The following is a 22,083-nucleotide window of genomic DNA, read 5'->3' as shown; positions in this document are numbered from 1 at the left end:
TTCTCAGCCTTTTCCAAATAACACATTCCTTTAAATAACACTTTTCAAAAACAAGCCGTGATATTTTGGACACGTTCTTCGAAGTGTCAAGGGTGTTGTTTGTCTCTCCACTCCTCCCAGTAGCACCACAGACATGCTGCTGCCCTTCCCAAGCCATGGGGAGATGACATGACATGGAAAGAGGCAGCAGGAAAGCTTCCTCTAGGACCAGGTCCAATGACCATTTCACACCACCAGAGCCAGCCATTGGCACGGGCTGAAAAGCAGTCCCTGCTCCCGTTTCCTAACCTGCCAATCCCCCTATAGAGGTACCTGAACCCTCATCAAACAGGCTGACTTATCTCAGGGTGGAAGGAGTGATGTAATAAAGCCAGAACTATTAAGCACTGGACATTTATATGAACCTTCTGGAAATTTTTTTGGCGTATTGCTCAGCACAAACAATGAGACAGTTAAGTTACACGGCATGTTCTAAAAAGACTCATCGAAAAGGCAGCCAACTATTTCCCCAGTGGAGCTCTAAAATACTTTAACTCCCAGCGCAAAAATAAACCAGATGAATTAGAAGATAGGTAAATTCAACAGCTTATTATGGCACATTGTAGAGCAGCCTGCTGTCAGGAGGTCTTGCTTTATAGCCTATTGCAAGTGCATACGTTTCAGTGCCTGCAAGCCACAGCACCTTTTCAGTTCCACTTCTGGGGGACAAATCCTGCCCTTAGAATCACAGGAAATGAGGGTTGGAAGGGACCTCAGGAAGTTGCATCTAGTCCAACCCCTTGCTCAAAGCAGGACCAGCCCCAACTAGATCATCCCAGCCAAGGTCTTAAAAACCTCCAGGATGGAGATTCCATAACTTCTTTGGGTAACCTGTTCCAGTGCTTTGCTACCCTCCTAGTCAGAAAGTTTTTCTTAATATCCAACATAAATTTCCCTTGCTGCAACTTGAGACTGTTGCTCCTTCTTCTGTCATCTGCCACCACTACTAACAGTCCAGCTCCATCCTCTTTGGAACCACCCTCCAGGGAGTTGAAGGCTGCTATCAAATCCCTCCGTAGTCTTCACTTCTCTTAGCTACACCAATGTACAACTGGGGCAGGTCCAGTCAAGTGAGAAGATTTACAGTGAGTCATACAGTGAAATGGGAATTTCAGGGCTCAATTCTCCATCCACTCGCACCAGTTTTATGCTGTTGTAACTCTACTGATTTCAGTGGAGTTTCTGTTGAATCACACCAGCATAAAAGACAGAGTGGACCAAGGCTCATAGGGTTTATGTGGATGAGTTTGTTAGGTATTTGTACCAAAATTAGCATGTCCTTATTGACAACAGAAGAAAAAGGCTGGGCCAGAACCTCAGCTGATGTAAATGGCCATAATTCATTCAAAGTCAAGGTTCTCCATCAGCTGAGAAGTTGGACAGTTATTATGAATGTATCTGTTGTCCTTTTCAGAATTGGGTCTTTGCAAGGTAATGGCTCCTGGATCTATTCAGTGCATGCATAATGAGAAAACAAATGCCATCAGTAAGGAGGAAGGCAAGAGTCATAGCTCTGCCCAAACCAGGGAAAGACCTTTCATCACCAAAAAGTTATAAACTGGTCTCCCTGCTCAGCATCACCTACAAACACTACGAACATCTTATCCTGCAATTAATTTCACCCTTGGTAGATTCCAAACATACATGAAACCAAGCGGGTTTTAGACTAGGTCAGTCCCATGCAGGCCAACTACTAAGCTTCACACAGCATGTTGAAGATAATTTCCAACAGAAGTTGATCACTGGTGCAGCATTTGTTGACCTATCTGCTGCATACGATACTGTCCAACACTGCATCATGATCCACAAACTGTACCTTATGACTGACGACTTAGCTCTAAGCCAGACCATCCATAGCCTCTTGGAGAACAGGTGTTTCTACTCTGAGGACACGGAGAAGATCCTGGAGAGGGCACTGATCAAGGTATCGGATTATTACCTAAATAATTATCCCACATCCAACCCTAACAAATCTGTGCTTTCCATCCGAGAAACCGGGATGCAGAACACCACCTGGATGTCACTTGGGGTGACCAAAGTCTTGAACATCAGAAACACTCAGTCTGCTTAGGGGTAACACTGGACCGTACACTTAGTTACAAAAAGCACATATTAAATACCAAAGTCAAGGTCAATACACAAAACAGCATTCTGTATCAGCTCGCAGATGCCAAGTGGGGAGCACATCCATCCATCCTATGCACTACTGCCTTAGCACTGTTTCTCTGTGGCTGAATATGCCTCCACCACCTGAGGGTGCTCAAGTCACAGTAAACTTATTGACAATGCCCTAAATGATATATGCAGCATTGTAACAGGCTGCCTAAAACCCACCCCTGTTGCCTGCCTAGACGCACTATCCAGCACAGCGCTCCCCTTACATTGGGAGGAAAGTAGCAGGCAACATTGACCAACGGGTACAAGAGTTAGACAATTGCCACCCTCTATATGGACATCAACCAGTTTACTGTTGTCTCTCGTCGAGAAATGCTTTTTGTCTTCTACCATACCTTTGACCACATCACCAGAATGAGCCAGAAGTACCCTCTGGCAAAAAGAATGGGAGAAACTAGGTGACCAAGCTGTTGAATGAAGCTGGTGAGGAACTACCCCCAGTGAGGAGTTAGCCTCCAGCTCCAGCTCCGAATCGCATACATGGTGGAGTGCGAACAGATTGAGAGTGGGTCTTGGAAGATGCAGCTTTATCATGTGGCCTCTGTGCAACCAGCCAATGTGTTTGTCAGGAGGAGTAAACCAAGGATCACCTGAGATGCCCTGTAGCATCACAATGCACCCCGCAAGATCTGGCAACATCAACACCAGAAGCAGTGGCCCATGCAGAATATTGGAAACAGACTATAGAAAGCTTGGATTGGAGACATGATAAAGATGAAATCCTGTTCATTGTGGAAGGTTAATGGATCCTATGCCCACCAGTTTCTCCACTTCTCTCAGAGCTCTCACATCACATCACATCTTCCCTCCAGCAATGAAGAGGGGTTGTGGCTCCAAAAGTCTCTCTTCAGTTGAAGACAGCAGGTCACTGGAGAGAAATATGAGGCTTCCTCCTCCCTAGAGAGACCTGGCTGAGACTGGACCCTAATCCAATGAAGTCAATGGAAAACTTCCCATGGACTTCCCTAACTAAACCTGGATTTCCGCCTTTGGTTGAAATCAGGATCCCAGCCTGGTACCCCCAGTCTTGTTAACAAGACTAAATACAGGGAAGTTTCAGTTTCCTTTCCTTTCTAGCACACAGCAGCAATTTCTAAATTTATGACCAAGCTCTTTGCAAATGTAATCTTGGGGGCTGTGCTGGCAGCCTGCAAAAAAAGGTTTGGGAGGGGACACGTTAGAATAGGCCACCACTGGCAGACATGTAAACCTCTCTCTTGCCCCAACATTTAAGAGCCAAGTATATTTATTTTCCATCTGTATGGATCCCCCATCCAAGCACTAACTAGGCCTGACCCTAATTAACTTATGGGATCTGATGAGCCAGAGGTGGGCAGCAGTAAGGTAGATCTTATTTAAAAGAATTGCTAGAAACCCAGTTTTTCTCAACCAAGCATTGCTAGGAGTGTTCTGCTGGCATAAGTGAGAACAGCATCAGGCCTGAAATCTTCTGGTCTCAGCAGCTTTCTTGATATCTCAGCTTGTTCCAGACAGAGCCCTGCCCTCCTCCGCAGCATGTGCAGAACCCTGTCACCCGCTTTCTCTTAGGGATGGACTAAAACCTAAACACTGGTTCAAATTAGTCTTGTTCAGGAAAGGCTTGGACCCGGATCTGAACACAGTGACTCAGGCATATCTCCGTTAATCATTAAAGCTGGAGCCTCTCTCAATTTCCCATTTTTAATTCAAGAGGAAACATGAAAATGGCAGGAGCTGAGCCAAGTGGGGAGAGCTCCTAAGAACAATTTATTCTTATGCTGTCACTACGGAGAAATACTTCTCTATCTACGGTGCTGGGCAGGTCCTATCATCATGGTATCAGAGCCCCTCTGAAGCCCTGGAACATGCATCTTCTCTCTTGACTACAGACTCTTTTCTCAAGGCTAGCCCCAATGTATATCATGTCACATTGTATAGAAACAGGGTCATTTAATATCTCAACTGAGGAGTTCCTCTACTGTTAATATCAGGACCCTTCTTGGAATTTGTAACAAGTGTGCCATGCAATAATTTGCTTTAAAAAATTAACAAAACAGGGGAAAAAAGAGAGAGAGACAGAGACAGAGAGATGGGAGGAAATCAAAGGAGGAAAAAGAAAGTTTCCTCCAGCATTTGTGCTGTAACTGGATGACATCTGTGCATCAGCCTCAAGTATTTCATGGTCTATTTTACTTCCGCTTGATTTAACTTTCCTCTTGCTCTAATTCTGAAACCATTCCCACATTTCATTGAAACCTTCCTTTTTTTTTTAAACTCTATAGTGCTTTGTTCTTCAGCCCTGATTTCTGTTTGATCTGAGCTCTCAACTGGTCTGGTCACATCCTTCCAGTATTGTCCTCTTCACCTCTGCAGGTTTTTACTTAAAACATATAAAATTATGGCAGCTGTGGCCAAGATGGTGCCTGAAGTGAAGTGTTTTTGGTAGCAGTAGTGATGTCACTAAAAGGATTAAGAACAAAAAGGGAGTTATTAGGATCCCTGATAAACAGGCACTTGGGAGAAAGTGTGGGCTATGGTCAAGAGAGTATCCAATATCTCATCATAGAGATTTCTATCATATACACTCTGGCTGAGCGGTTTGGCCAACATCAGAGAGAAGCTACTTCATCCCTTCCATTCAAACCAGCAGTGGTACACAGAAGGTGAATTTGGCTTGCAGCATTGTTTGCATACTCTTTGTGTTCACTGCTTTCAGACATGAAGACAACCAGGGTGGAGAAATGGGGAAGGGAATGGCAAAAGTGGCAAAGAGGAAGCTCCTGCAAGGGGCAACTTGGCATTGCCAGTGAGGAGGGGGAAGGGGACTAGTAGGTAGTCAGGTATGAAATGGAGACACAAGTGATCCGGCGATCGGTGCAGTGTAAAAGCTTGCACCAACAGACTGATGGGCGATCTGAGTGGCCAGGGTAGAGGGGTGGGTTTCAGAGAAGTGGCTCAAGCTCCCATTGACCCTATGCAAGAGAATCAGTGATTCACACTAGTGACTTGAAGAGCCCCGGCGATTTTCAAATTGGTACATGAAGCCCCAACCCTGTTGATACTCATGTAGCACCATTAACTTTAGTGGGAGGCTTCAGTTTAAAATGGGACCTGACTGCCAAGAGCTTTATATTATCCTAGAGGAGATCTGTGGGTAGGTTCTGTGAAAGGACTAGCATCCAAGCTAGACCTTGCCATGGCCCTCTACTAATAAATCTCTTTTGGGAAGTGGTGTGTGGTCTAGCTGATGAAGAACGGCTGTCCCTAGGTTTGGCTCTACCATGGTTCTGTATTTTAGCATTTGCTTCTGTTGCAAGCACTGGTCAGCATTATAAGCGTCTCTTGTTGAAGGCCCTGAATCTGTTTGCTGGAGTCGAGTGTTACTCGGGGTAAGTGAAGATAGCAGAACCTGGCTCCAAAGCTCTTGCCTCCAAACAAAAATGGTCAGACACAAAGTAACTGATCATAAGATATTCTTGCCCCCCCACTTCGCCTGCTGAAATGAAGCTACCTCATGCTGGTCACATCCCCATGGAGATCAGTGGGAGAGCGGTCTTCAAAAACAGAATTGATGGCATGAGTCAAGTTCCTCTGCATGTAAAAAAAATCACTAAATAAACAACCTATAACTATTTTGTCATGTTTCAAGCACAGATAATTTATTTATCTAACCTATTTTTTTTCTTTGTTGCCCTTTCTAGGTTCCCTGCTATTCTTATGGCCAAAAGTTGTCCAAACTGGCCATCTTGAGAATAGCCTGTAACTATATCCTTTCCTTGGCCAGACTAGCTGACCTGGACTATAGCGCAGACCACAGTAACATGAGCTTCTCCGAATGCGTGGAGCAGTGCACGAGGACCTTACAAGCAGAAGGAAGATCTAAAAAAAGGAAGGTATGTTCCAGATGGTGGTGGTGGAGGGGAGCCAGGGGGGGGACTAACAGAAAATTAATCCTCAAAAATAGGGAGGCACAATTCATCTGAAGTGATTCCCTTCCTTGGAATTTTTCTTTATTCCTAGTCTTTTTCCTTTCCCCACTGTTTAAGTCGTTCTTATCCTGCCATCCCCCTCCTGATGGGCAACTAAAGGGAGGAAGAGCTCGGCACAGAGGAGAGGAAGGATAGAAAGCCACATTCCTCTCTAATCAAAAGCCTTTCTTTCTATCCTTCCTCTCCTCTGTGCCGAGCTCTTCCTCCCCTTAGTTGCCCATCACGCTTTAACACAAGCATGATCCTATTAGAGTTGTCTTGTGGCTGTTGTTGTTACAACAAAGCAGCCCAGGGTCACCTTCGGTAGATCATAAAGCACAATCATTCGACTGCATTTTCGTTTTGTTTAATCTAACACTTATCTCCACGAAAATCATCTGATAACAACAACAACAAAAATGTAGCTAATGGAGACACTGCATGTATAAACACATTAGCGAGATGCATGACCTGAAGAACATATGGGTATCTTGAGGAAACAACACGAAATCTAATTATGTATTGCATTCCTTTAGGTTATTTAACATTGAACCAATTAGGTGAAATCATCATCAAGCCACGTTAAAGAGGAAACTGAGCGTTCTGCCAGTTTTCCTCTCGGAAAGTGACATGGGTAAATTAAAAGAGTGATTGATGTCTTTGTTCAGCGGTTTATGACAAAAAGAGTTTTGTAAACTTGAATTGAACTTCCCCCTGCATTCTGGGCTCAGTTGTCATGCAGGATAATAAATCAGCAGGGCTTTAATGGATGAGTGGACAGCTAAACTGAGGCGCATTCTCCCTCTCCTCTCGTAGCACAAGCTACCTCCGATTCAGAAAGGCTTCCTTATTTCTTCTCTCCCCACTATTTATTGCAACAAATCGTGTTACCCACATCCAGTTTATAAACACAACAGCACAGTCCATGTTGTTTCTTGTAGTTGCCACCAGTAATATTTATGACAGAAGCAACAGCATGGTGTTCTGCTCCTTGCAAAACACCCAGGAAAAAACACCTTGGGGCACAGACTCTTTAAAAGGCCAGTCGAATTCAGACCGAGTGACAGGGTGGTCCTGAGGATATATACATCTTATTAGATGTCCCTTGCATGTGTGCAGCTAATGAGACCTTATAACATTTTTTAACAGGCCATAAGGGATCACTTGCATGGGCTCATCCTATAAGGTTGAAAAAAAAATTACCATATTTCCATGGTCATAAGAGCCAGGAAGAACCAGGGCAAAGGAAAAATGAAGTTATGCTTCCTGCCACTATCTTGATCCTTCCTCATCCTCTCTAATCACTGAGTCCAGTCACAATGCAATCATTACCCTGTCTTTCTCCCCCCAAATACCTGCACAGCCCTGAAGCACAGGAATTGCCCACTAGACACTGCAAAACTGACTCTGAGTCTTTATTATGTGGATGGGAGGGTGAAAGAAGAGAAATGCATCCCAGAACCCAGCATCTCCACCAACCCAAAGGGGAGTGGGATATGGGTTATTGCAGGCCAGTTTTCTGGGTCATGGATTCTTGATAGTTTGGGAACCGTTGTCTGAGATTATGGAAATGAAAGAAGGACTAACAACAGAAATTGGATGTAGGTTTTAAACACCTCCACGTTCAGGGATGTTCCGATCTGGGGTTTAGACTTGGACCCATCTTTTACAAGAAATTAAAAAGTTCAAAACTACCATTTATGTTGTTCATTCAGCATCAAAGTTATTCAAAGGTAAAACAAAACAAAACGAAACCGCTATCCGAGGCTCATAAACAATTAGACTCACTGAAGGAGCACATGCCCCCTTATGAACAACCATCCATCAGCAAAAAACAGCATTACAAAATCAGATCTACCAAACCCTCAAATTCCCAAAGAGCCACAACACCCACTCAGAAATAAAAGGGGGCTCTGCACCGTAGACAGGAGTACCAGGCTCATTAGTGTCACCGGTCCTAATCGGTTCTCAGAGTCTCACGAGCGCACGCTGTGTCAAGGTCCTAGCTGGAATGAGGCAAGTTTAAGTAACCCAAATCCTTTCCCACTAGGTGCATCAATAGGTGGGCCCTACAATATGCATAGTGTCATCCTGCTCAGTATTTCCCCGGATGCCATGTCTGAGGAAGATGCATAATTGCAGCTGAGACCAAAATGACCAGGCAGTGTTTGGACACCTTAACCAGTCAGAGCACTTGGAGCAAATGAGCATTTTATGGCTCCGTGTCTGGACAGTATGTGCCACTATTTTAGGGCCCCATCTGACTCCTGCAAAAACCAAGGGAAAACCCCTCCCCAAACCTTTGTTTTCAGTTGGAGCAGGATTAGGCCCTGTGACATTTAGAAATGGGGCAAGGTGAAACAAGGAACTGAATAGGGAGAAGAAAGCACTTTGCAATGCCTAAATTAGAGAGAGCATGATTTCCCTTCATCCGTAGCTGCGTAAAGACGAGATGTAAACACACGGTAATCATGATCAATTTACAGGGCTGGGAGATGTGTTCATAAATGATCTGGGGGTGGATACTAGGTAGTGTGAAAGGGTCTTGTACTCAGAATGTGGAAGAGGATACAATGTCTTGGACCAAAACCATCACTCTCTTATTAATTTTGAAATAGGCACGTTTCCTGAGCTCCGGGTATGTTTTTAATCAGTTTTCAAAGCTGCTGTTAGCTGGGCAGTTCCACTGAATTATCAGCTTTAGAGGTTCATCCCCTGCTTTCTCTCTAAAATTTGTAACAAGTCAGATGAAAACATTTAGCCCCCAAGCCACATCCATCTAGCCATTACATTCTGCAGGACACTTATCAACTGTCATCTTTATTTTATAGTGGCTCTCCCTTGCCCTATCGCTCTTGCGCTCAATTCTTGATCAGATCAAGTGTGCAATGGCACAGTAAGCTTTCCACACACAAAGAAGTAGCTGACTGGAGTTTGTTTTGGCAGGCAATGGCTCCAGATGTTGTATTTGCTGGATTGCGCATAGCCTTTTGCTTTGTTTTGGAGGTTGCACTATCTGCTGTTCCTGACATTAGTCTGTTGTACCGAACTTGCTGTGGCCATAGGAAGCAATGGGTTCCTCCCAACATACATATGCACCATAGTGCTAATTAGAAAAGTTGACTTTATGCTACAAAAACCTCTTGAAAGTATTCCTCTTTCTATGCTTAAATGGAAGCTTATGGCTGTTGCAACTGAGACTTGAATGAAGGTGTTTGATGATTGCAAACTGCATGTAAAAGTGATTAGGAAGGAAAATTAAGGACTTCAACAGCCTTTCTAAAGCAGGGGTAGGCAAAATATGGGCCGTGCGCTAGATCCAGCCTGCCAGGGGATTTGATCCAGCCCACAGCGGGTCCCTCAGCCCCTCCCGGCCCAGGTGTGGGGAGCAGCCCTGGCTGTGCTGCATGCGGGCGGTCCCACTGCCCCCAGGCACGCGGCGGGGAGGGGCAGGGCAGTGGCCAGTCTCCCTTCCCGGCAGCCCCTGTATCAGCAGCTTCTTCCAGTCTCTGCCACTGGGCCCAGCCCTGATGTGCAGGCACCCTGCTGCCTGAGGGCGCCCGACGGAGTGGGGGAGTGGGGTCTCCACAGAGACCAGCCCGGGACAAGCGCAAGCTGGGTACGCTCAGTTGAGAAAATGGGATGGAGCTGCAGGTGGGCAGGGAGCAGCATCCAGGAGCAGGACAGGCAGGTGGGGCCGGGATCAAGGTTGCAGGGCAGAGACAGCATGGGGCTGGGGCCCAGGGCAGAGCTGCAGTCTGCTGCCCGCACATCCCCTGCCACAGGCACTGGTTCCCCAGCCAGGGGCATGTGGGGAGCAGATTGCAGCTCTGCCCCAGGCCTGTGCTGTCATTACCCCGTGGTCCCAGCCCCAGCCCACTCCTGGATGCCACTCCCCACCCTCCTGCAGCCCCATCCCATCCACCCAGCCGAGCATGCTCTGCCTGTGGCTAGTCTCCAAGGAGACTTTGGGAATCACAGGGCAGTGATAACATAGGGCCAGATCCCAGGGCAGCACTGCCTCCCACTCCTGTTGCAGACTGGGGGGTGGCAGCTCACCAAAACTCTCCTAGTGGCCCTCCAGCCCAAATAATTGCTCACCCCTGTTCTAAAGCAGTTATCATGGCTTGGAGGGATGGAGGAAATCTTTCATGCTGTCATACAAATGACTTGGAGCCTCTAGTAGTAAGCAACCATCAGTTCTTCTGGACCATGATGTGCAAGAGGTCACCAGGGCTTTCAGTGACTTGGCAAACTGAGTCCTGCTGGCTGGCTTACGATAAGAGGGAACACGCACCTTTAAAATGGTCATCTCAGGATGGGGCACGTTCTACCCTGGATCCTGGTAGAGGACAGAGAGTGCTGGCTGTGGGAGCTGTGGATGTAACAGCTAAAAGGGGACGGGTCAGAAAAGATGGGCTGCCTTGAATTTTTCTACATTCCAGGCACCTATTCAACATGATCCAAAGCTCAATGAAGTCAAGACAAAGGAATTCGTCCTGGACTTGGTGCCCTCTGCATCAGGGCCTGCTCTAGTGTTATTCATGCACTCCTGCTGCCCCAGGGAGCAGTGTACGAGACAGGCAGCTTCTTCCATTCCACTGTTATGATCACACGCACGTCAAATTGCAGATTCTTTTCGGCCGTTTGTTTGTTTTCTCCTTTTTGGTGTCCATTTCCCCTCTCCTCCAGCCGTCCCTCTGCGCAGGCCATGCTTGTGGCACACTAGTCCCAATTCTGGTGCCATCCATATAGTCTAAATCAAGCAGCTCTGATCTGGATGGTTTATATTCTCACTTCGGACCATAAAGCATTAGGCCAGCTGCTGTGAGAGCCCGTGAGCTATATGCCTGGCTGCTGCCCGTCTACTAGATTTGACCAGTGGTTCTGTGTAGCTGTGAATGCACCAGCTAACACTGGCGTCTTCTCCTTAGACTTTGCCCCAAATCCCCTCCCAGCCTCAGTCCTCAACACAGGTGCTCCGGTCTGCCGTCACAACACAATCGCAGTGTTAGTGCCCGGCCAAAGGCCAGGGGAGAGGACCTGGTCCTCGATAACATCCCCTGTAAGTCACTCGCTCCACCATGCCGAGTGAAACCCCCCTAGCAGAGGGAGAGCAGACTTCAGAAAGGCAGGCTTGCTGCTTTCATTAGCTTTCTGCCGAGAATGTTAAGCCGGTCACCCGATGCAGCAAGGAGCTTTACTTTTCTGTTCAGCTGCAGCTGTTTAGCTTGCAAGGTTCATTTTTTTGTCCTTTTTGTTTTTGATTAGTTGTTCTGTTAGTCGGTAACATTGTTGAGTACATGGAAGCTAAGCTGGAGCAGGGAGGGTTTTTTCCCCCCCCCCCTCTCTCTCTCCTGGCAGTCGCAGACTCCAGATGTTCAGAGTGCTAGTTGGGAAGTCCTGCTGGCGCCACTTAGGGCAGAGGGCAGGGGAAAGGCACGCGAGCTGGAACCCAAAGCACTCAGTCACTGCAGGATTTGGCACATTCCCCAGCTTTCTGCTGGCACATTCCCCAGCTCTCTCCTGGCCATCTGTTCCAAAAAAACACTTTCAGAACCTCATCATCACTCAGGATACAACACTGAGAGCAGCTGTTATAGAGGCAGAAGGAAAAACCATGCAAAAGGTCTCTTTGTAAGGGAGGAAACTGGGTTATGAATAACAGCATAACAGTTGGAGCTCAATAAAAGTTTTCTGCTGGAATTTAGTTTCTTATTTTTAATTCCCGTTGTGTATGTATGTGTGTGCGTGTGTGAATATATGGTGAATACACACACCCAGCTTTAACTTTCTCTGTGTGTAGCTGTATTCTTATACATGTAAAGTAAAAAGGCACATTTACTTATCTGTGTGTATATAGTTCTCATACATGTATATATTTGCCTACAGTTTTAATTCTGTGAGTATATGTAGTCATATGTGAAATACACACATACACCATTTTAAATCTGGGTGTAGAGATATATTCTTATATACATATGTAAAGCATACACCATACACACATCGTATAAAGGGAATTTTAAAAAGGGAATCTGTAGGTATATACACACATACTCCATCATAGTATAATATGAAAATTCAAACAGTTAAGATAAAAAATATTTGGTTTTGATTGGTTGATTAATTGTTTTCAGTTAGCTGATTTTGATTAAGGTTATACAGTCTTCACTGTATGGGATTTGTATACAAGCTTAAAACATTGCTGTAAATTTGTAATGCTCCCTGAATACTGCAAAAGAAATAAGTAGCTCTATTATAGATAATATAATGCAGAGTTTTCAGCAGCCTGTTTTGTTTGTTCCTTTGTGCAGGAGTGAAAGAGCAGTGACCTTATATCATGTAAAAGGTAGCACGAAGCACCAGTTGTACAGCTCCGATTTTGTCTGCTGAGAATGGATTTGTTTTAATATTAGTGTGTTGTGATTTATCTGTATGGACCCCCAGGTAAAGCTACAGCCCCTGCCCCTGAACATCCTTCAAACTAATTTGAAAGGCTTGTAAAGCGGATTGCAGCTCTGACAGGGAACGCACGTATTGATGTAATGATCAATACTAGCTTAACACACATCAGCAGTTTAGCTTCCCCATCTGATACACTAAAGTCTTGATTAGGTGAACCCCATTTATTCACCATAGATTCATGTACCACAGGGGTTTCTAATGCAAGGAGGGGTGAGGGTGGAAATCAGGTTCCCATTTCCCCCTCCCCTCACCAAGCAAAGCAGAAGATCCTGCTTAAAACAGCTTCATTTCCCCACTAGGAGAGTACAGCCAGTCAGCACATCTGCTTCCCTACAGCCACTTGGTTCAGCGTGCCTGGGGGAGAAAATGGACCACTCTGGTATGGGGACCTGTCTTAGTCATCTATAGCTGGGAAAGCAGCCCAGCAGGTTGAAATCTGTATAGGCCTTTCCAGTTCATTTCAGGTCCACATAATTGTGTTTTCAGCCATCCTAAGAGACTTCAGCAACTCATCTGGGTTCAACTGGCTAAAACGGGTAGGAAGCCCCCAGCACAGGTGCCAGAGTGTGGAGCATGAAGGCATTTTGCTGGGCCCGCGCCCCTTGGGATGGACGGTGGGGAAGGGACTGGGGCTTCACTCCCACAACAAGGATCAGGCCCCTTGTGGCTCCCCTGCTGTCTGCCCCGGCACGCCAACCTAAGTCAAGGTTGCAGATGTTTTTGGCACTCCACCCAAAAGCGTTGCCAGCCCCCGGTCTCGAATGTCATCCATTTGCTGTGCACAAGGAAGCCAAGCCACTCTGGATAGCATCACGGGCAGATCCATAATCGTGGAAAGGTGCCCCTTTGGCAGAGTGGCTCATGCGCAGCAAAGGGAGCTCACCCTATGGACTCCAGAGCTGTGCGAGAGCGGGGGCTCTGGCCAGACCCCACACCAACCAGCTGGTGAGCTCAGAACTCATAGCACATGAGGAGCTGTGACATTGAAGTCCCAGTGGTGTACAGCCAAAGAGGGGGGTGCCCTGAATCTGCCCCCCCAATAGCGTAGGTCACATGGAAAGCAGACTACTACACAAATGCCATCCTAACAACTAGCCCCCAGCAGTTCTTCCATGGCAAGCACTTGCATTCAACACACGTGCGATTTGGGGAGGCTTAAGTGTCAAAGCGCATGGCGCTAAGGAGCCATGGAGTGCCAAGAGGGAGCAGCATAACCCATGCAACTGATATAAGCCAGACCTACCCCAAGATGCTTTTGCAGTTCTCTAAATTTGGTTCGACTGTGTTGACAGTGACCCTTGCCACCTGTAATCTTGCTACCTGTACAGTAATGGATTGGAGTATACCGGCAGCCCACGCAAGTTCACAAGTCTCTCAATTCTCCCCGCGCTGAGGTTCCTCAGTGCTGCGGTTTCCCTCTCCCTCACTTCCATTTCTGCACAAGTATTAGTCCCGCTGGGTTGCAAGAGCATACCCCTTCTGCTCCATTTGAGACGTGGCTACAGACGATCTTGAGCAGCAGGTCCTAACTGGAGTCTTTCACTGCGTAGGATGTGGGAAGCCTACCCACATTCCCTGAGCATCAAAGATCGCAGTCCCTTGGATTCACCCCATAGAGGTCAGACAAAAGCAGGTTTGATGGATCTGTGTAGCACTACCCAAGAAGTCCATCCCACTCTGTTTCAGAGACCAGGGAGAAGCTGCATGTGCTGCTGGAGTTGTGGCTTCCAGAGTCAAGTGTGGAAGATGCAACCCCTCGTTTATGTAGAAACAAAAAGGACTGTCCAACAGAGATCAGATACCTACAGTTGAAGGAAAAGTGAATATAGAGAAGGTATCAGAAACTAAAGAACACCAAATAATACAGGAATCATGACACCCGGAGACGCTTCCTTTGAATCTCCAAGGTCATGAGGCCAGTTCTCAAGGTCAAGAATCAGTGGAGTTCAGATTATTTTTTAGACTAATTAAACCAGCCAATATAAAGTAAATTAGGCTTCAGAGTTTCTGCCTATAGTGAGAAGAGAGGGGAGAGGGGAAAGAGAAATGATGTGTTCCTTATCTCTCTTTGACTAATACAAGCGAGTGACTACACTGAAATCATAAGAAGGGTTTTCTTCCTTTTGTATTCCCTTCCCCTTGTATGTACAGCATTTTTCTGCCCTCAGCTAGTTCCTGTGCATTCATCTGCACATAAACTAAGGCTGGTCTTCCCTATCTCTCAGCATATATTTTGTTGCAGAGAACTGCAGTGAAATCTTTTTCCCCCCCCAAAACACGTTGCATATCTCCTAGCTGTGCACTACGGAGCAATATTACTGTGAATAAATGGACAGTGGTCAAAATGCATGAAAGTGGCCCATGTTGAGATGCGTTTGTGTATTTTTATGTATTGTTTGTGTACTACGTGGTCAGCAATCCAGAGCCCACTAAAGTCACTGAGAGTCCTTCCACTGACTTCAGGCGATGTTGGATTAGATTCAGAAGGCTGGAAAACCAATTAGCAACCAGAAGTTGTCTGAATTTAAGGGAGTGCAGTTGTGCCATATCTACTCCCCCAACCTTTTTATTTTCTTCAAAGATGCTTGATAGGTCATTAATTTCTGTAGTGAAAGATGTCCAATTTATCAAGACACTGTTACAAGCTAAGACATGGGATTCAGAGTATATTCACTTTTCTACTATCCTTAAATATTACTAAGGCAGTTCCTTTTGTCAGGATTTTCCCCCCTCAGCCCTCTTTGTGTTTTTATTTCACGTGGGACAAATTAATCCTGACAGGTGAATTTAAAGGAATGTTTATTATTTAGCTGTGTAAAGCACCAATTTATTTTACACACAGAAAAAGGGAAAGCCTTCTTCCTGATGAATAAGTTAGCACTATAAGATTGTCTGTCTGTGCATCTCCAAAAGCTAAAATACGAAAAAAGCTGAGGTCAGGATTTTCAGACTTTGGCACCTAAAGGCGTGTACAGGAGTTGTTTTTTTTTCTGCCATTTAAAGTACTTTATTGCTGTGACCTAAGAGAAGTGTCTAGCTTAACAGCACTTTAAGAAGTGGGTACAGCGCTTTAAATTAACGCTTGTTAAGTGAGGTATTAAATTTGAAGCGCTGTACTTTCCAGCACTTTAAATAACTTCTGTACATTGATTAAATTTCTGACCAGTGGAAAAGCTGCAGGAGGCTGTGGACCGCCCCCTGCCAACTAGCCTGGAAAGTGCAGGGCGGATCAGACCCCCCCACACCTCCCCTGCCCCCACCCCATCACTCTCAACACTGCACTTCTGTCATGTTTAAGAGCACTGTACTTTATAGTGCTATAAAAAGTGCTCTAAATTACAGCACTGTAAAACATTCATGGAGCACTTCTGTATACACCCCAGAATAGGGTGCTTTTCATCCACATTTTGTTCATCAAAAGAATGTTAGGGTGCCATATCCCAGCCAGCACAGGGGTCCTCTTTCTTGATTTACACAATCAAATGCTAGATTTGAACACTCAGCACATAGTTAATAAATAAATACATAATTTTTTTTAAAAGTCCCCTCACCCTTCTTCTGCTCATCGAGAAGCAAAAAATAAGCGACACCAAAAACATTCATTTGGAGCTATTGATGTCACCACTCCCTCTGTTTAAAGGCAGTGTTTTGACTGTGTCATTTCTCCTGTCTCTGTGTTTCCATTGCTTCAAAGAACTTTAGGGAGGCGTCTGCTGTTTTCAGCATAGAAGAGAAACAAATGCACACTGTGAAGAATTGAATTACATTTATCTGATGGATTTGTTAAACATTTTGAATAGAGATTCCACCAGCCCAAACCCCAGCCAGGCTGAACCAAGACTGCATTGTACTTAGCTTATAGTGGGCCATAACAGAACTACAGACCCAAATTCATCCAAATGCTGGAATATGCAAAATCCAGATACGAGCTCCCAGCTTTGCCATTGCAGCCCATCTGGATTTTCACAGATACAGTCGTATCAATCGTGCATTAATGAAAGCTCCGGGCCCTGATTCTGCAACGGCCTTGGTATGGTCTTATCATTGGGATGCACTAGCATTTTCTATGGTATTCTTAGCTGGTCTTTGGGTTTTCCTGGAGAAACCTTATACAGGGCAAGGCTGCAGTGAGCACTGTATGCCTATATACACCGTGGAGGGGGGAAGCTTAAAGGGGCCTTCACAGTAGGCCGTTACAAAGACTCCATGAGGATAATATCAAAGAAAACATTGATACTGTTGTCTCTGTTATAGCTTCCAATCCTGACAAACTAGAGAAGCTTAAAAAAAAAAAAAACCCCACCAAAAAACCTGAATCAATATCAGAACAAAATGCCTCTCAGGAGATATTTAGAGATTTTAATCTTTCCAGATTACCAAAAGAATTCTTCTTAACAGCAACATGATTACAGTGTCCAAGCGCCATCGCAAAACACTTGGAAGAATGCAGGGCCCTAATCTAGGAAAGAGAGAGCACAAAGGCTGAAAGCTGAAGCCAGGCATATTCAAGTTAGAAAAAAAGATAGGCACAGATTTAGTAGCGAGAATGACTGGCTGTTGGAATAAAGAGAGCAAGGGAAAAGGTGTAGTCCTCTCTCTATTGGTGTCTTCACACCAAGACTGGATGCCCCTCAAGAAAGCGTGCTTTAGCCCAACACAAGTCATTAGCTTCAGCACAGGGGTGGCTGTGCCCACTTACCCTGACTGATGGCTGGGGCGAGCAGATGACTGCTATTTTCCTTTGATCATAGCACAGTCTGACACTTCCCGTAGCAGAGATGTCACACCTCCCATTCTCTCCCCTCATCCATCAGCGCCACCTTGTTTCAGGCAGATAGTGCGGCCCTACTTAATTCTCTTTTTCGGGAGAAATGCATTCAAGCAAGTCAAGCCCCTGATTCACTTAAGCATTTAAAGATTCACATTAGGCACTTTTCTGTATCTTTAGGCCTGAACATATTTATAAGTTGAGCCACTGGACATCAGCCCCTAATTCCCCTTGATTGTTAATGCATTAGGCTCAAAGTTAGACACCAAACTTCCACCGATTTCAGCAGGAGGATAGGCACTTACATACATTTGTGGATCTGCCCCTAAGTCTCTAAGGAGTCTAAGTGATTTAGGCACATTGACAAATTTGAACTTCATCCCCTTACAAAATTAGTCTCTAAAGATTCTAATAAGGTCTCAAAATATTTAATATTGTTTGGGATTTCTTAGGGAGCATGCTCCTACTCAGCATGGAAGGGGTGCTGGGAAAGGTTTCACTCTGTTTTAAGATGCCCATCTGAGCTCTGTTTATTACGATACAGTAATGAAATCTTTTGGCGACATTCCCCAGTCAAGCGTGAATTCCCCAACAAGGCCTGCTGCTCAAATGGTTTACACCCAGATAAGTGGGAGGGGGATGGTCCCATTCTGAAGGCCAAGCAGCCTGACAGCCGGAAAGGAGAATGTAATAACTCGCATCACTATCGCTCAGTCCAGGTTGTCCCATTCGATTTCCTTTCCATTCGTAAATCTGAGATCAGCTTCTGAAACTCAAGATAGGTTCCCAAGAGGTCTTTGAAAATTCGCAAGGCCTTTCAAGTGGAAGCTTGGTCTTTACTAGCATTTCTAGCTTTTAGTCTTCTCTTGCTCCATTCCCTCCCTAAAAATACACACGTTCTTAGCATCTCTGTCCCACTCCATCCATCAGCTCTATGCTATGCATGTCCATTACTGTTGTATTCACAGTTTCTCGCTGGGCAAATAAGATCTTTTTGCTGGGACAAGTTTCCTTTGTAGGACTCACTAAAACATGGTCAAGGAGGCTCTATAAGTTGTGCCTGCAAAAGTGGGGGGGGTGGGTAGCAAGACAATTTACAGAAGTCCAATTTTACCATGGGGCTCTGGCATTTGCTGCTGTCTGTGTACAGGAAGGGAAAAAAAAAAAGAGAGAATTTGAAGGAAAATGTGATCGATCACACACAAACACACATCATCTTCTCTCTTCTCCCAAAAAATTTTCCATTGTGTGTGCATGTGGGGAAGGGGGAAGGGAGAGAGAGGAGGGAGAAGAGGCTGAGGGAGGTGTTAACAAAGAAACAGGAATTAAAAGGAGAAGGGCAATAAATTAGTTTGTGATAAAAAGAAAAAAAGAGAGAGATATTTCCACTTCCAACAGTTTTCAGGGGTTGTTTTTCTCTCTTCTCCTCCCCCACCCCCACTTGTACCACTAAAAGAGGGGAAAAGGAGAAAGAACAAAATATAAAGAACAAAAATGCAAAAGCCATTTTGTTTTATGATGTTTACTGGAAAAAAATACAATACTTGTAGGGGGGATAACTTTCTCCCTCCCTCCTGGGAGAAGTGGGGGGGGGGGAAGAAAACAATGAGTTTTTCCATCAGAAAAACATCTAAAAAGAAAACTCTTCCAGCTGTGTGCACCAGGGCATGCAAGACAAGGTTCTGCCACCTTTATTCTTGCTGAGTAGCTCCATACCCTGGGAAGGGCCCCATTGGGTCACACCATGAAATCCTGGCTCACAAGGAAGCCTTGAAATCGGTGAGAGCCTGCCAGGGTGAGCTAAGCATTCCCAGGCTGGGCCATATATATTTCCACGAGATGCTAGGTAAAACACTAGTATGAACGACTAGTGGCAAATGAACCTGGCCTTTAAATACTCCATGCCTCCCTCCTTTCAGGGGGCAGTTTCCTCTTGATCCTGGTGAGCAAGCCTACTTTTTACTTGCTCAGAGCTACTTAGACCCAGTACTGCACCACTGGAGTAAAAGGGAGTCACAGCCTACAGCAAGTACAGCACGTGGCTCTGAAAGAACACGCACCTGTTATTACTGAAGCAGTCAATCCCCTAGTCTCCAAAAAGTTCACTAACCTGACCGTGTATCATTTCTTTCCAGGAATAAAAACTGGGACAGGAGAATTCAGAAGAACGTCCAGCCATCGTTCCATCTATTTTGGGCAATGGTTGCATAACCCACATGAAGACTGCAAGCAGCTTTTTTGCAGAGACCCCTTTCAGGACAACAGTTGGCTAAGGGACAGTCTCAAATCTCTGGGGGGAAAAAAAAGATGGGATTGTTTGTTTCGTTTTAAGCCAGCCAGCCACCTTTTAGTATGTGCAATTTATTTAGCACTTTTCCCTTTGCTTAACAGGGAAATGATACCTTCTCAGCTCACGTTGTACAGTGGTTTTGTTGTTGTTGCTGTTGTGCCAAAGATTTGATGGAGCTTCTACACCGCGTCTTCATTTTGCCTTAACGTTAAATCTTCGAGCCAAAGACAAGTCAGAAGTTGTGTTCAGATAATGTTGAGCGGGCCATTTCTTAGTGACAAATCACACTTTCCAAATCCTTCTGTAAGTCTCCTCCTATTTCTCCTGTCCATAGTTATCTGCATGAAGCACTGGAACCAAATGCTCACAGTGGGGAAAGAGCCAGGACACACCAATACTTGCTCCAGAAATCGATTTGTTTTCTTTTTGTCTTTTCTTTGAGCAGTTCCATCGTTCTGTTTCTTTGGCAATTACCCTATTTTCTTTCCTGCTGTGAAACACATCCACAGGGTAGAAATACTGACAAAGTGAGACCTGAAACATGATATGTGCTTTTTAAAAATATATATATTATATATATATATAAAAGTAAATAAAAATAAGTGCCATGTAAAGCAATAAAAAGAGAAATCAAAAGAAAGTTCAGATACGCAGAAGGGAATGCAGCCAAAGCTATTCAGAGGTTGTTTCAGTTCTGTGAAGTGATTCTGGAGGGGGGGAGGGAGGGGGAATCAAAGTGGTTAAAAACCCATGTAATGCAAAGGCATTTGAATCCTATATTGTACCTTTCACTTCAAATTGAAGTAAAAAAAAAAATTGAGAAACATTTGCTTGGAGTATGCAGACTTTGTAGGTAATATGGGATGTATGCTAGCAATGGAACAGAACTCCATATCATATAGTGAAAGAATATGGGTGCTTGAAGAAGGGCAGATTCAATGTTTTGCTTCCACTCCAGGGTAAACGTTATGTATGGCGGGACCAAATTCAAGTCTTAGTTATACCAGCATAAAGCGGGCTATTTGCTGTCCAATTTACTCCAATATAGACGATTCTTAATCTGGTCCTGTATTTGTATGAAGCCAGATTGTTGCGTGTTACGAGGAGAGACCAGGGTCTCCTATTATAAGCATGTCATTCTTCACAGTCCAAATTCAGCCAGGTAAAGGGATTCCACGGTTGCACTTCCCAATGCAGATCTGGGACGTGAAGGGCTGGTTTGATTGCCTGATGTCCTCCCTGACAAGCGCTTGAACACCCAGGACTGTGCTGGGCTCGGGGCAGAAGGCTCATTCACCCTGCATATGGCAGCACGCCCAGGTGAAATGCCCAAAGCACACTTAGATTCACACCTGTGAATGGGAGATGACATCTCCCACCATCCACAGGGCACATTGGCATCCTGGCATGTGAGTGCTGCTACTGTCAGTAGAGCAACCATAAAAAAACCTTCAGTGAATCACGGTCAAGAACAAAGGGCTACGGCCCCTTTAGCGAGACACTGCCGAGAGGTAGCGGAAAATGGGCAGAGAAGTACGAGCTGATGGGTTTGGCATGGCTGAGAGTTAATAGAACAGGGAAGGAGGAAATGAAGGCAAGATGGATAGAGCATCTTCGAGCGAGCTGCATCCCTGGGAGGATGTGGGACTTAGCAGTTTTGCTCAGGACTCCACAAATTTACATCCCTGAATTAAAAGCAAGCAGAACTCAGAACTGGAACAGCTTGTGGGAAATAAGTAGTACATGGGTTGCGGTGAGAGAAATGCACTGAACATCACCAGTTCCCTCTCTGGTCTGGAGCAGAGCTGAGTGAAACAATTCAGAGGGAAGACTTCAGTTGAGAAATTCATCTGCCCTGTTTGTTTATAAATAGTCTCAGTCTTTTTTAAAGTGTATTAGTCATGAATTAATTACCGCTCAAGTACTTTCTACTCAAGTAATTTATTAATTGCCTCTCAAGTATTTTTTGTTGCAAACATGCAGTGGTTGCAGGTTGAGCTGTATTACTGTGTTCTGACGGGTTACTTCCCAAGATACTGCTTTTTTCGTCCCCACCTTTAGAGAATAAAGGTCTTAAAATCATGCCTTATTTACAAACCTAAGAATTTACCCTCTTTTGACATGCTTTACCCTTCCCGTTACACTTGCTGCTCTGCACTCCAGCGCTGGAATCGGCTTCGCAAGGGGAGCTGAACCAAAGCAGTTTCGGCTTTTTTGATTGTAGCTGTTCTCTCAGCTCCACTCTGGAGACATTTACCTATGGCTAATGCACGGCACCAATACCATTCAACACCTAAGCTAGGTCTCACCAAGTAGGGGGAGAAAAAAAGATGCATTTTACCATGGGGTAACACATTAATTACCACTCTTTTGTCAGTGGCATAACAAAGCAGTTGGTT

The 22,083-nt window shown here is 45.1% G+C and overlaps 1 long non-coding RNA gene across 1 annotated transcript; it reads left to right on the top strand.

Moving 5' to 3' along the window:
* Positions 1-5,858: 5,858 nt before the first annotated feature.
* LOC109322276 lies at positions 5,859-21,773 on the top strand. Its single transcript, XR_002104342.1, has 2 exons — positions 5,859-6,086; positions 19,530-21,773. It is a non-coding gene; the product is annotated as an uncharacterized LOC109322276 (long non-coding RNA).
* Positions 21,774-22,083: the final 310 nt, after the last annotated feature.

Source organism: Crocodylus porosus, unplaced genomic scaffold (genome assembly GCF_001723895.1).
Source record: "Crocodylus porosus isolate Cpor-Errol unplaced genomic scaffold, CroPor_comp1, whole genome shotgun sequence".
In the NCBI taxonomy this organism is placed as follows: Eukaryota; Metazoa; Chordata; order Crocodylia; family Crocodylidae; genus Crocodylus; species Crocodylus porosus.
Note: the sequence above shows the minus strand (reverse complement) of the source record. Positions and strands in the feature narration are given on the sequence as shown.